Here is a 14,863-nt window from a genome sequence, read left to right as displayed (position 1 = left end):
GAATTAAAAGTCTAATCACGACCATGAAACTATTGTTGTAAAAACCCATCTGGTTCACTAATGTCCTTCAGGGAAGGAAAACTGTCTTCCTTATCCTGTCTGGCCCACACGTGACTCCAGACTCTCAGCAATGTGGTTTACTCTCAAATGCCCTCAGGGATGGGCAGGTCAGGGAGCCTCTGCAGGCAGAAGAATGTTTCAGATTGGTAAACACTTGTCAGAACTGGCAAAAGTTTGATGTTAAAATAGGAAGAAAGAACACAAGGGGACATCTGCGATAGGCTGGTTGGTAGAAATGATTAAATAGCAAAAGGAATGGCGGTGCAATATCCATGTGTTTAACAATACCAGGTTGTAAGTTGGAACTGTTTAATTTGTGTATTACTTTCAAATTGATTTCTCTTAGCAACTGTAGCCGAGATATTCCTGTTGTTCTTGTTTGAGGACAAACATTTCAGTTACTTGTCTGATGATGCTTTGTTTGCTATGTTAGTAGAGGTGATACTTATTTAAATGAAATGAAATGAAAATCGTTATTGTCACGAATAGGCTTCAAATGAAGTTAGAACATAGAACATAGAACAGTACAGCACAGAACAGGCCCTTCGGCCCTCAATGTTGTGCCGAGCCATGATCACCCTACTCAAACCCACGTATCCACCCTATACCCGTAACCCAACAACCCCCCCCCTTAACCTTACTTTTTATTAGGACACTACGGGCAATTTAGCATGGCCAATCCACCTAACCCGCACATCTTTGGACTGTGGGAGGAAACCGGAGCACCCGGAGGAAACCCACGCACACAGGGGGAGGACGTGCAGACTCCACACAGACAGTGACCCAGCCGGGAATCGAACCTGGGACCCTGGAGCTGTGAAGCATTTATGCTAACCACCATGCTACCCTGCTGCCCCAAGTTACTGTGAAAAGCCCCGAGTCGCCACATTCCAGCGCCTGTTCGGGGAGGCTGGTATGGGAATTGAACCGTGCTGCTATCTAGACAGGCTGGAGCCCTTGGACAGATTTTAACGCTCCTGTGAGTAGAAAGGTTGCGCGTCAATTAATCAGAAGGGAAGGTGCATAGAGGAGACACAATCATTTTTCCCACTTTCCCCGGTTAAGTCTGAGGCAGGAAGGCTCAAGGACGACATTCCCATTCAGGCGTTAATTGAGGCTCTTAAGTGGCTATTTAATGGCCTCATCACACCACCACTGGCATTTAACCAGTGGCCGGTGGGAGCGCCACGCCATGTGGGAAATTTGGCAGGTATTTGCTGATTGGTAGCCCAGAGTGGGGGGCTCTCCTACTTGGGAAGCCCAAGTCCAATGGAGAAGCCAACGGTGGCAAGGACCACTCATGTGGGAAAATCCCCACTTGACCTTTAAAATTACATCCCCCCCCCCACCCCCCCCACCACCAACACACACCACTAAGCCCCCCCTGACTGGCGATATTGTCTCACCTATTTGTCCTCCATGGCTCCAAAGACGATCTTCAACCTGAGTCTACTATAGTGCCGACAGTGGCCATTGTACCTGCGGCACTGCCAGTACTGGAGTGTTGCCTACCTCTGGTTAAGACATCCACCTTGACGGTGCTGAGGACTCCATCACCAGCCAGGTAAGTGACTGGGTGTATTTCCACCAGCCAGTGGGCGGGCTCAATTCCTCAGCAATTTAATTCCATCCTGGGTATCTGGTAAAGGGGAAGCTGAGGGGAAATCTGATAGATATTTCAAAATGACAAAAAGTTTTGATATACACATGCTGATGTTTCTGCTTGTGTGGATAAAACCAATACCAAAAGTCATAAATGTGGGTGAGTCAGTGATAAATGCAGTAAGGAATTCAGCACCCGCCCCTACCGTTCCCGGCAGAAAGGTCAGTCGCGAGGTGACAGACTTTTTAAAAGTCTGGCCTCCAGTAATAACATGCTTTAACAAGATAATTGTGATCTGGTACTTTAGATCTTCCTTCCTGCCATTGCATTGGGCTGTCAGCCTACTTTGTCCTCTCGGTGCAAGCATATCTCAAGCTTACCTTCTGGAGCATCATGTTTGGATCGCCATATTGAACCACTTCACACAGACCTGTGAAGATCATGATGTTGCATGATACACTTGTGCTTGCCTGACACTCATTGGTCAATTGATACTCTCCCTCTGCAGTCATCATTGTAAGAGCCACAAACCATTTCTTGCCTGAGAAATTCGACTGAGCAAACCTGTTGTATTGTATATCATTCTTCATCAGACTCATCTGCTGATATTGCTCCCGTGGTCATCAATACAGGCTTGTTTTGCTTATATTATGTGTAAAATGATGCTGGTTCATGCAGTTAAAACACTGCTTCCCCCAGGCTGGGCAATCTTTCTTTTCCTTTATATGCTATCCTTGGCAGTATTTGCATCCTGCACTTTGTCTGCTTCTGGACTGTCTTTCAGCATAATGTACCCCTTGGTCTGCTCTGGCATGCATATGTTCTCACAAATGTATCACAGCTTCGACATTTTGACATATCTATCATTTTCTTCAGCTTTAGTTCCTCATCTTTCATTCGACTTGCTCGCACCAAGGGGACTTGCATGCCCCAGCTACCTTTAATCAGGTCATCTTTAGCTGTCCAAATTCACATGATTCTGCCAGCTGCGTTACTGCCACCACATATCGATCAATGCTCTCATTTTCACTTAGGACTCTAGTGTTGAATACATAACATTCATATGTAACATTCACTTGGGGTTCCAAATGTGCATTCAAGGCATTCAAAATCTCGGCCATCTGTTTTCTTTGCTCGTCAGTTAGATTTAGGGTGGTGCACACTTAATAGCAGTCCCTCCCCAGCAGTGTTAGGAGTATGACTATTTTTATATGTTCCGGCTTGTTAATTATGTCTGTTGCGATCTCAGAGCTGTGTCATTGTAAATGGAAAAGCTGTCAGTTTTGTCATGTGTCACTGTCCAATGTCTCTTGAGATGAAATGAGAAGATTTACTGCGGCCATTTTTACTCACTTAATATTTACTTTCAGTCTTTGGCTGTTTACCTTTGTCCTTTTCAGCAGCCTTTTGGCAGATTTGAACCTCTGTGTTCTTCAGTTCTCAAAGTCTTTTCTCCCTCATTTCCAGTGTTGAGAAGTCTTTTTTTCCATTTCTGTGGACCATGTTTCATTTGTAAGGGTATACGTTCTCCTCAGTGTCTCAGTGAGTCTTTACTGAACTGAATAGAAATGCAGCATACACTGCAACTATGGCAAGTTATGTGGTACACATAGTAAGATTACATTTCAAAACCCATACAAGGGTTTGGGTGTTCAGACATTGGAGGCCAGTGTATGGAGTCACAAAAGGTGGACATCTTATGGATGGGTGCCCCAGATGGGTACAGGTCACTCGCAAATGGAGGTACCTGGAATACTGTGAACAGTTTTGATCCCCTTATCTAAGAAAAGATATACCAGCATTGGAGGCAGTGCAGAGGAGGTTCACGTGCTTGATCCCGGGTATGGAAGAATTTTCTTATGAGGAAAGGTTGAGTAGGTTAGACTTGTACTCATTGGAGTGAAGAAGAATGAGAAGTGACCTTATTGAGACATAGAGGATTCTCAAGGGGCTTGACAGGAAATGAAATGAAATGAAAATCGCTTATTGTCACGAGTAGGCTTCAATGAAGTTACTGTGAAAACCCCTAGTCGCCACATTCCGGCACCAGTTCGGGGAGGCTGGTACGGGGATAGATGTTGAGAGAGTGATTTCCCATGTGTGAGAGTCTAGGACCAGACGGTATAATCTCAGAGTAAAGGGTGGCAAATTTAAGACAAAAATGATGCCAATAATAATCTTTATTAGTGTCACAAGAAGGCTTACATTAACACTACAATAAAGTACCGTTAAATGCCCCCTAGTTGCCATGTTCCGGCACCTGTTCAGAATGTCCAAATTACCTAACAGCACGTCTTTCAGGACATGAGGGAGGAAACCGGAGCACCCGGAAGAAACCCACACAGACACAGGGAGAACGTGTGGGCTCCGCACAGACAGTAACCCAAGCTGGGAATCTAAGCTGGGACCCGGGTGCTGTGAAGCAACAGTGCTAACCACTGTGCTACCATGCCGCCCTGTGAGGAGGAACTTCTTCTCTCAGAGGATAGTGAATTTGTGGAATTCTTTACCGCAGAGCGCTGTAAAGGCTGGGTTGTTAAGTATGTTCAAGGCTGAGATAGACAGATTTTTAATCAGTAAGGGAATCAAAGGTTATGTGGATAAGGTGGGAAAATGGAGTTGAGGATTATCATATCTGATCAGTCATGATCTCATTGAATGGAGGAGCAGACTCGATGGGATGAATGGCCTACTTCTGCCCCTATGTCTTATGGCCTTATACCTTCCCTTTTTTTCCGACCTTTTCACCTGAGATAGAGGCGTAGGGATTCGTCTTCATTCTGCCTTACTGATCTGCATGGGTTATTGCCTGTAAATATGCTGGCTGGGGCAAGCTGTAAAACAGGCCCCTCTTCATTCAGATCATGGTTAGAATGTGGAACTTGCAACCATGTGAAGAAGCTGAGGCAAATATGGGGGAACTGCGTAAGTGCATGAGGGAGAAAGGGACAGAAGGAGATGTTCTGGGATGAAGTGAGGAAAGGTTTGCAGCTGCAAAATGCCAAGAGGCCTCCACTCAATACCAATGGAATTTGGACCTTTAATGGACAGCAGAGGATCTGTCACTGGAACCCTTTCTGCTTCAGATCTGAAGTAATCTTTTTATTTTATTTTATTTCTTTTTACTGTTTCTTGGATGTAGGTGTCGCTGGCAAGGGCATCATTTGCAGCCCATCCCTAATTGCCCTTGAACTGAGTGTCTCGTTCGGCCATTTCAGAGGGCAGTTGAGAGTCAACCACGTTTCTGTGGATCTGGGTCACATGTAGGCCAGACAGGGCAAGGAATGGCAGACTTCCTTCCCTAAAGGGTATCAGTGAACAAGATGGGTTTTACAACAATCATAGATAGTTGTGATAGTCACCATTGCTGAGGCTAGCTTTATATTCCGGATTTATTACCAACTGCCGTGGTGGGATTTGAACCCATGTCCCCAGGGCATTAGCCTGGACCTCTGGATTACGAGCTCAGTGACATTACCACAACACCACCGACACCCCAATCCAATAGAGATTGAAAACAAATGTAGAAAATGATTACCTTAAAAAGAAACCTTGCTGAATTAAGGCTTGTACAGAATGACAACAGTGGAAAATATTTGGAATGGTTCAACTGTGTGAAACTAACTTGTGAAACTGCAAACAGGAGTCATTCACATACTTAGCAAAGAGGAAACTCAAACAACTAGCTCTTCAGTTTCTGATAAGTTAATTTATATATCGTATGTCATTCAGTCTATACCCATATGTAACACCTATCTCTTAACTTGATATGGATAATGGTATCACTTTGTAATTTGTTTGTATTATTCATTATCTTCTGAAGTTCATAAATTTGAATGGATGGTACAATTCACCTTAGAACACAGAACTCTTTTAAAAAGTGTATTAAGAGAGATGGCAGTCTTATCATGGTATTAGGTCATTACTTCAATATTCACATTTGTATAAATTATTCATTCCAAATTGCAAGGCGCTGTTATCATTTGTGGGAAAGGTGAGGACTATCAGGAAGATAATCTGCTATTTCAATAAGGGGAAAAGAGCAAAGGTTCACCTGATCCAATATCCCTTCTGTGGCCAACAGCCCAGAAGACGCATGGGTTAGTTGATACTTCCTAAGAGAATTCTTGTAGAGACAGCTCTGCTAAGAGACTGCGCACGAGCCCCATGACCGAGAACAACAAAGAAGACATGCCTGACACGGCAGTCAGGAGATCCCCCCCACCCGACCCCCGCCCGCCGGGTGTTCCACCACACAAATGGGAACCACACACTACAAGAGGTTTCAGGAAGTTTGGAAGCATTGTGAAGGCATTGTAGTAAACCTGCTTTATAATAATAATAATCTTTGTTCGATAATAATAATCTTTATTATTGTCACACATCAACACTGCAATGAAGTTACTGTGAAAATCCCCTAGTTGCCGCACTCCGGCGCTTGTTCAGGTACACTGCGGGAGAATTCAGAGTGTCCAATTCACCTAACAAGCACTCCTTTCAGAACTTGTGGGTGGAAACCGGAGCATCCGGAGGAAACCCACGCAGACACGGGGAGAACGTGCAGACTCTGCACAGACAGTGACCCAAGCCGGGAATCGAACCTGGGACCCTGGAGCTGTGAAGCAACAGCGCTAACCATTGTGCTACCATGCCACCCTACACTGTGAAAATCCTCTAGTTGCCACACTCCAGCACCTGCTCGGGTAATAATACTTTTGTGAGTACATTACACAACAAGGCTGGTCTGGTTCGCTAAGCAGGGCTGCGCGATAATCTGATTAAAATACTGGCCGGTAAGCAATGTCCTGCTGTGTGGAATGGGAAATTCAGCAATCACGGATTCCTGTTGCCTATGATGCTCCGAAGGGATTATTGGTTTTGGGGTGTGTTGCAGCGTTCAATTTTCCAAGCGGGGTCAGGAATCAGGAACCTGGCACACAGAAAATTTTCAGGGTCCGATCCCATGTCACAATTGTGCCACACGCAGGGGCATATTTTGTAATATTAATGACCTAATTGGGGCAGAGGTGAGCTCAGCACGCCTATTGAACACGAGAGCTGTACATGCACCTGACCTTTCGGTTCTGTTGAATATTTAGCTTAAAAATTAATATTCTCCTCTTCACCAGCATGTTAATTAGCTCTTCCAAATATATTACAAGTAGGAACCCGCCATGGGATGTCGTGAGGCCTGACCCGCTGCCAACATAATTTTTCATTCTGAATCTGCCGTTGTAATTTCGACAGTGATTTCCGTTCTGATTCACTCACCCTGCCAAGCACATTACCCATTCTCTGAGTCAACATTAAATTCCCTTTAATGACACAGTGGTTAGCATTGCTGCCTCACAGCGCCAGGGACCTGGGTTCAATTCTGGCCTTGGGGTGACCGTGTGGAGTTTGCACGTTCTCCCCATGTCTGAGTGGATTTGCTCCAGGTTCTTGTACAGAGACAATTACTGAGTCGGTGTACTGAAGAACATCTAGTTCAAGACTTGTTAATTTTATTATAGTATAATAAACTGTAGGTAGGAAACCATTGCTATAAAACTGGAACTAATCCAAACCCCACTGACCACGATGGTTTCTCCTCAAGACTCCCCCAGGCTACAGTGTCACGAGCTATTACTTGCCTGACATCTACTGGTCGGAGGTTATAGATATTCACACATGCACTTGTTAATGCACATCACTACACTCGGCAGCAGTGCTAACCACTGCCACACTGTTCCGCCCCTCGCCTGTGATATTTTGATCAACTCAGAATTTACATAATTGTGAGGATCAATTTCAACAACAAACACCTCATACATACACGCAGATATTGTATCATGTATTCATAAATTTGGTCCAGTCGAAATATTTGCACGATATGATTTCAAATGAAAGAATACTTGCTAAACAAGGGGACAAATTGGTTGGAAGCAAGTTTAAGACCGATATTGTAGGAAGAGAAACAAGTAATTCTGCTTCTCAAACCCGTTCTGCCATTCGACTTTGTCATATAATTATATGTAATTATATTAAATCATCACACAAAGAGTGCATAATATGTGAACAGTCTCCTGGGGAGGGAAGCTGAGGCTAAAACTAAGGCACTATTTAATAGGGCTCGGCATGATGAACTGAATGACTTGCCCTCTCATCTGATCCAATGAGAAGGATCTTTCAGGCGGCAGGGTTTCCTTGAAGAATCGATTGGAAATGGATTGTGTATGTTTCCAGCTGTCATTTACAGCCATTTAACACTCCACAGGCGTTACTTGCTGAAGGACAAAATTGCCGCTCTCATCTGAGGGAGAATATGATTGGTCAGCAGCTCTGTAGTCCCAGCGATATCAGGTGCTGGCAGTGCCCACTGCAGGGACGGCAGGCAGTCCCAAAACAGGAGGTGCCAATGGAGGCTGGGCAGAAGGTAAGTCCAGGATATTGGCAGGGTCTGCTGGGCAAGCCCCAGCAAGAGAAGTGAAGGAATTGACGGGGATGGGGCGCCAGATGAGAGGCCAGGGGGAAAAAGGTGAAAAGGGGAAGGTATGACCTTGGGCAGGAGGGTCAGGTGACTCTGACGGGCACAGGCATCCCTCAAAAGAGGTCCCCACCCTCTTGCTCGACACCAGACTGCCCAGTAAGAGCTGCCTGGCTACTTGCTTGCATGGCACGGTGACATAGTCGTTGGCACTGCTGCCTCACAGCGCCAGGTTCAATTCCGACCTTGGTTGACTGTGTGGAGTTTGTCGGATCTCCCGGCTTCTGCGTGGGTTTCCTCCGGGTGCTCTTGTTTTCGCCCATAGTCCAAAGATGGATTAGTCATGCTAGAAAATAGCCCCTTAGTGTCCAAAGGTTAGGTGGGGTTACAGGAATAGGGTGGGGGAGTGGGCCTAGGTAGTGTGCTCTTTTGCAGATTCGAAGGGCCAAACGGCCTCCGTCTGCACTGTAGGGATTCTATGGATTTCTCCATGCCGTGGATAAAATAGTGGCAGAAGTGGGATGAGGTGCTGAAGTGGATATTATTTGGCCTCTCAATGGCCTCTGTGATTCCCCATAAACTGGAAGATAGGTCGGGGCGAGAGAGTGGGTGGCGGGCGGGTCTTTTCCTGCATTTTACAAGCATCGTGCATTTATGTCTGCCAGAAAGAAGCATAAAACTTGGCCCTATATTTCTGGTGCGTTTTCTTGGCCATTGATTTTAAAGATTCACTGGGTAGATGTTGACTCTGTGCAATCACGTAAAGCGGCGACTGGCTGGGGCTGATTTCCACCTCTCTGAATTTTTGCTTCCACTGACTTCAATGATTCTTACAGTTAATTTGATCTAAAATTGCATCCTTTCATTTTACAACTGGCTATTGTCATTTTGAAACTTTTAAATGACAAAGTGATTTTTGTTAAATCAGGTATGACTGCACCTCGCCTTAAAACAAATGATATTAAATTACAAATAAAATGAACAGAACAGACGAAAGCACCCTGTCACTTTGCTAAATTTAGATCGGGAACAAGTGATGTCAATACAGGCTTAGTGATTAGTGTACGTCAGAGACATAGAGCAAAAGAAAGAAAAACACATTCATTGTTTTGAGAATGCCTGGGGTTAAAAATATCACAAATGTATTCGGCATTAATTAATTAAATACCTGAAAACTGTTGAGTTATATGCCACATTATTGTGTGCAAATATTGGTAAAACACAAGAGCATTTAGCGTTACAATGAGTGTCAATCCCCACAGTGATATGCAGCAGATGCTCCAGTCCCACGAAAGATGAGGAGGTAGCATCGGACATCTTATCCTGCAACCTCCTCATTACCTCCATCCCATTCCCACTTTTGTAAGGTGCATTAAGGAGCTGGTGGCGTAGTGGTATTCCCGCTGGACTAGTAATCCAGACACCCAGGGTTATCCTCTTGGGAAACCGGGTTCGAATCGCACCACGACAGATGGTAAGATTCAAATTCAATAAAAAGAAATCTGGAATTAAAAGTCTAATGATGACCACGAAACCATTGTCGAATGTCGTGTAAACCCATCTGGTTCACCTTAGGGAAGGGAAATCTGTCATCCTTACCTGGTCTGGCCCACCTCTGACTCCAGACCCACAGCGGTGTGGTTGACTCTTGTGGTGGTATGATTTGCATAGCTGTCTGCCATTGGTGCAGAACACTGGCTTACCATTGGCCCTGGTCGGTCATGAGCCTCTCGACCGATTGGTTGAGACCAGTCATGTGACTACTCTCCGATTGGTCGAGAGGCTGAGTTAACCCCGCCTCCAGAGCGAGATATAAATACCCAGAACGCCCGGCGGTCGTCCATTTATTGTAGTCGACCGCAGGGCTAACTTCTAGCTTATTAAAGCCTAACTTTTGTACAGCAACTCGTCTCGCGTTCGATTGATGCTTCATCAACTCTTAAATGCCCTCAAGGATGGGCGATAAAGGCTGGCCCAGCCAGCGAGGCCCAGATACCATGGACACATTTTTTACAAATCTTTAATTTAAAATGAATCAGTACCTCTATTAAACCCGGAATACGGCCCAAGACTGCTAACGATTCAGGCGCTGACGCCAGACATCGCTGCATTGATTTCTGACAGTGTCCATCTTCCTCAAAGTGGGGGACAGCATTGAGAATCATTGGTGAGTTGGCATCTGTACATGTGATGCTTCCTCTTGAGAGGGAATTGGGTAAGGGGATCTATTCCTAGGTATGACTTTTTGCTGCTGATAACATAATTTGAATTTTGTTGATCTATATGGTAGTGTTGTGGCTGATCTACTGGATTAACATTCCAATAGGTTTGGACCAAGAATTCAGAACATAGTTTAAATTCCACCGCGGTAACGTGACGATTGACGTTCAGGCTGGAAATAATTGGCAGACGTTAGTAGGAATTGGTCAGGATGCTGCTGTATTGTCAAAACCCGACTCATTCACAAATATCCCTTAAAGAAGGGAAAGTGTCATTCTGTTCTTCCCTACATATAACTCCATTCTCACACCCGTAAGATGATCTAGCAAACCGCCCAGCTATATCAGACTTTCTCCGGGCCATGAGGAGTGAAGAACCCAACCTGGGAATGGATGAATAATAATGAAACAAGTGACACAGATGTGAATTACAGATGTGAATTACATGCCGCAGTGATTTGTTTTTTATTCATTCCTCGGTGTTGCAGCTTGGCCCAGTATTCATTGCCCAACCCTAATTACCCTTGGACTGAGTGCCTTGCTCAGCTGTTCCAGGGGGCATTTAAGAGTCAACCACATTGCAATGGGTCTGGAATCACAGGGCCAGACAGGTTGAAGGTGGCAGATTTCCTTCTCTTAAAGGAGCATCAGTGGATCACAAGGGATTTTATGACAAGTGACAGATTTTTAATTGAATTTAAATTTCTCCATCCCGTGGCGGGATTTGAACCCAGGTCCCCAGAGCATTACCCTGGGTCCTTGGTCCAGTGATAACACCACTGTACCACCGCCACTCCTTGGTGGAGCTAACCTGAGTCTCTCTGCCTAAGGGTACATTGGAACATTGTGCCTGCTTCCATGTTAAATCTACCCCAAAATGGTGATTTCACATCACCCTCTCTGCTGTGCTGTTCTGTTGAAGTTGCTTCATCTGAACAGTGTGCTTTGAAACAGGAAGAATTATCAAACATCCCAGTGAGAAACAATACCATAATACTTTCAAAACATCACTCTAATGAAGACACATTATTGTACAATAAGAATATCTCGGGGTGGGGGGGGGGGGGGGGGGGGGGGGGGGTTCGTTAGGAAACAATTGGCAATAATTTAAAGAGAGCAAAATTCAGTGAAAGAAACAGATGACGACAACCTGTTGTGTTTCAGACACAGGAGCCGGGATTCTCCGACCAAGGTAATTAGATTAGACGATTTAGTCACTGCCCCATTGCTGTTTGCGGCATCTTGATGCGTCCTTTCTCCCCTCACATTTTCCTAACATTCCAAAAGTGACTACATGGTAAGAGAACTTCATTGGCTGTCGAGCGCTTTGAGAGGGCCTGAGGTCATGAAAGGTGCTGGGCGGCACGGTAGCACAGTGGTTAGCACTGTTGCTTCACAGCGCCAAGGACCCAGATTCGATTCCCAGCTTGGGTCACTGATTGTGCGGAGTCTGCACATTCTCCCCATGTCCGCATGGGTTTCCTCTGGGAGTTCCGGTTTCCTCCCACAAGTCCTGAAAGACGTGCTTGCCGGATGAATTGGATGTTCTAAATTCTCCCTCAGTGTACAGGAACAGGCGCCGGAGTGTGGTGACTAGGGGATTTTCACAGTAACTTCATTGCAGTGTTAATGTAAGCCAACTCGTGACAATAATAAAGATTATTATTATGAGACCTTCCTTTAATGTCACTACTGAAAAGAATACACACAGCAGCTTGCTTTCTGCAGTTCCACTATATTACATGGATATGTCACCAATATTGCAACAGAATTGAAACATTTTCCATCTGAAATCCAATTAGATTTTCTCTAAAGTCGGAAGAGTTCAGGTGTATCAGGGCGTGAGTGCATTTGTAGAATATCGCTGGTGAACAGCAATCAGCCTGAGGATTAAGCCGAAGTCCAATGTCCACTAGCTGCTGCGTGTGTTTCCATTGTTTCGAGAATTTTCAATGTCAATTGATAAAAGAATTAACAGATTGTGACATTGGTTTAGCTCACTGGGCTAAATCACTGGCTTTTAAAGCAAACCAAGCAGACCAGCAGCACGGTTCGATTCCCGTACCAGCCTCCCTGAACAGGCGCCGGAATGTGGCGACTAGGGGCTTTTTACAGTAACTTCATTGAAGCCTACTCGTGACAATAAGCGATTTTCATTTCATATATTCTGATTGATCCCGTACACCAGTTAATCTCGACGACAATAATATAACGCACGGCGAGCCCTTCTTCTCGTCTGTCTGGCAAATCACTGACGTGGTTTTTCTCTGATGAAGGAACATTGATTTGAACCGTATGAGGGAAAGAGATTGTACGTTAGGCTATAGGGATGTCATAATTTGAATGTGATGAGACATTCAGCAGCATCGCAGTTCACCAGGGTGAAAGAAAGTACTGCCCTAAGTGAGACTGAGAGCAGATTACAGCTGTCCTGTGGGATTGAATTGGTTTTTGGCTTATTAATTAGCATTCTCGATTTAATCGCTCCGCGATTTGTGGTTGTGTCTTCAGCTGCCTAAGCTCTGGAATTCCTTCCCTAAACCTCCTTTTGTCCCTTTGGATGCTCCCTAAAGCCCAACTTGTTGATTACTCTTTTGGACATATTGCCCTTACATCACCTAATGGCATGTACCAGCCGTGGCTCAGTTGGCAGCACCCTTGCCGCAGAGTCAACACCAAACAGCAAACCAGACTGGCACTGCAGTGCTGGGACGGAGGGAGTGCTGCACTGCCGGAGGTGCTGTCATCCAGATGAGGCGGGATTTTCCTGTTCCCCTACAGCATGTTTCCGGCAGTGGGGGCGGATCGCCATTGGCTGCCAGCGGGACCTTCCAGTCCTGCTGATGTCTATGGCGTTTTGCGTGTCCTGCTGCAGGGCAGGGGGTGGGTGGGGGGTGGGGGGGATGTCATTCTCAGCAGGACTGGAAGATCTCGCCCGCAGGAAGGATTGGAAAATCCTGCCCTGTGTCTTGCTGGGTTCCTGGAAGAGATCCCCGGCACTATTTGAAATGAGCAGGGGAGTTATCCCTGATGCCCCGAGCGATATTTATTCCTTGATCAACGTCACAAAACAAATGATTTGGTTATCGTTTCAGTGCTGTTTGTAGGGGCTTGCGGTGTGCGGCTTGACTGCTGTGTGTCTGACATAACATAATTGACGTCATTTCCAAAGTACTTAATTGGCTGTAAAGTGCTCCATGACACTCGGTGCAAGTCTTTCCATTGATGTGACTGGATGTCAAATGTTTGCTTTGTAATGCTCCTACCTTTCAATGTTTTATTATGTTAATTGCGCTCTATGAATGCAAGTTGCTGGAATGTTGTGGATAGAGGGCTGAACTTTACATGCCACCGGCAGGCATGTTTCCACAGGGTGGGGGGCATGTAAAATGGGGTGGGCGCCCATTCCACCATCTTCCCGCCCACCCTTGAACTGACCCTCATAATACAATTGGGGGGGGAGGCTGCCGATTCAGCAACTACCTGCCATATTTAAATGAGCAATTAGGGGTCAATTAGGCTTGTTATCAAGCCTATTGTTCCTGATATGCTGCCAGGCCATGATAGATTTGGCGTGGGCAGCCTCGTGGAAGCAGGAAGCCCAATTTTTAAAATGAATTGTTTAAAGGGTGGGGAGGGAGGGTTGGGCCTATCTTCAGGTTCAATGCCGACATGGTTTCCGGAGGAGGGGCTGTGTCGCCCCCGCCCCATCCCCACATTATTCCACCAATAGTGTGCCACGTCTTATTCTGGGAACACCTAAAAGAAAGGGTATGATGCATCCTGGAGTGGGTAGAATGGTTGGAGTTTCAGCCCTACCCTGTGGAGTCAGATCACCAGGTTTATTCTCTATTTGTTTAGCATCATTGTGTAGCTCCAATGATTTTGTCAATACACTTAAACTATGGCTATGTTGTCAGGACGTAAGGGGAGAATGTGCAAAGTCCACACAGAGCTACCCGGAACTGGGATCAAACCCAGGTCCTCAGCATCATGAGGCAGAAGTGCTAACCACTGCGCCGCCGAGCCATCCAAGTTTTATTTACATTTTTTTTAAAGTGGCTGAGATGGAACCTTCTATTCGAGGCACCTTTCCAGTTGCACTGTGGCTCAGTGCTTCTCTGACGCTGAAAGCTCGGCCTCCGATTTGACTCTCCAGCTTTGGAGAGGGTCAGTGCCAATGAACAGCGGACCCACGGGACGATCGGTTCCCCAATGGAGGAGGACTCTGTACTGCCCCTTCATGGTAAAATTCCTGCTCAAGCTGCAAGGCAGCAAACGTGTTCTTTATTTTGCTGAACAAACATTAGCTTAACTGTCGAGGCTGTAGCTGGCGAAATCTCTCCTTGTTCTAGTTTGCCTACCGTCAGCGGTTAATGGGCACGAACAGAAAGCCCTGTTCAAACCACAGTAGGTTCAGTCATTACACCATTCAACCACTGAGGGTTTCCCCTCATGGGTCTTTCACTGACCTAGATCAGCCACAAATGTGACCATTGTGATTAATTTCAGGAC

At 45.7% G+C, this 14,863-nt stretch overlaps 1 protein-coding gene and 1 long non-coding RNA gene across 6 annotated transcripts in view; one reads left to right on the top strand and one right to left on the bottom strand.

Annotated features, from left to right (window-relative positions):
* LOC119952035 (neuronal PAS domain-containing protein 2-like) overlaps positions 1–14,863 on the top strand; it is a 263,046-nt gene that overhangs the window by 11,044 nt on the left and 237,139 nt on the right. The gene's annotated exons all lie outside the window — the stretch shown is intronic.
* The window catches only part of LOC119952036, a 107,891-nt gene that overhangs the window by 37,517 nt on the left and 55,511 nt on the right, over positions 1–14,863 (bottom strand). The window lies entirely within an intron of this gene.

The sequence above is a fragment of the Scyliorhinus canicula genome, chromosome 17 (genome assembly GCF_902713615.1).
Source record: "Scyliorhinus canicula chromosome 17, sScyCan1.1, whole genome shotgun sequence".
Taxonomy (NCBI): Eukaryota; Metazoa; Chordata; class Chondrichthyes; order Carcharhiniformes; family Scyliorhinidae; genus Scyliorhinus; species Scyliorhinus canicula.
Note: the sequence above shows the minus strand (reverse complement) of the source record. Positions and strands in the feature narration are given on the sequence as shown.